Source organism: Triticum aestivum, unplaced genomic scaffold, assembly GCF_018294505.1.
Source record: "Triticum aestivum cultivar Chinese Spring unplaced genomic scaffold, IWGSC CS RefSeq v2.1 scaffold233004, whole genome shotgun sequence".
NCBI classification, from domain to species: Eukaryota; Viridiplantae; Streptophyta; class Magnoliopsida; order Poales; family Poaceae; genus Triticum; species Triticum aestivum.
Window position 1 is genome coordinate 22 of NW_025304209.1, and position 790 is coordinate 811.

At 47.7% G+C, this 790-nt stretch overlaps 1 non-coding gene across 1 annotated transcript; it reads right to left on the reverse strand.

Moving 5' to 3' along the window:
* Positions 1 to 220: 220 nt before the first annotated feature.
* On the reverse strand, positions 221 to 339 carry LOC123179487 (5S ribosomal RNA). The gene has a single exon (XR_006490404.1). It is a non-coding gene; the product is annotated as a 5S ribosomal RNA (ribosomal RNA).
* Positions 340 to 790: the final 451 nt, after the last annotated feature.

Sequence of the window (790 nt, forward strand, 5' to 3'; positions counted from 1 at the left end):
CGAGTTTACCACGGTTTCCACCCCACCCTCTATACCGCAGCAACACGTATTTTTTACCCCTTTCAGAACGCGCTCCTCGCGCCACAAAGCCGCCTCTAGACGCGTGCCAATGAACAGCGAGCTAAAACATATCGCAGATGTCAAAAATAATATAACGGGGTTAATATATATCGCGCACATGCGATATGTTTGTCACGAGGCACAAAAAATAATTAAAAAGGGAATGCAACACGAGGACTTCCCAGGAGGTCACCCATCCTTGTACTACTCTCGCCCAAGCACGCTTAACTTCGGAGTTCTGATGGGATCCGTTGCTTTAGTGCTGGTATGATCGCATCCGACATGTTACCCCCGCCTTCGTCCCTTATGCTTGCCACTCCCAGGTCCACTGCAAAGATGATTGTCATTCTTACTACCATTACAACCGTTGCCTAATAATGGATAATGCCCTATATATAGTACTTACACCCCCCCCTCAAACACGGAGACGAGTGTACCACGGTTTCCACCCATCCCTCTATACCGCAGCAACACGTATTTTTTTACCCCTTTCAGAACGCGCTCCTCGCGCCACAAAGCCGGCTCTAGACGCGTGACCAATGAGCAGCGAGCTAAAACATATCGCAAATGTCAAAAATAATATAACGGGGTTAATATATATCGCGCACATGCGATATGTTTGTCACGACGCGCAAAAAATAATTAAAAAGGGAATGCAACACGAGGACTTCCCAGGAGGTCACCCATCCTAGTACTACTCTCGCCCAAGCACGCTTAACTACGGAGTTCT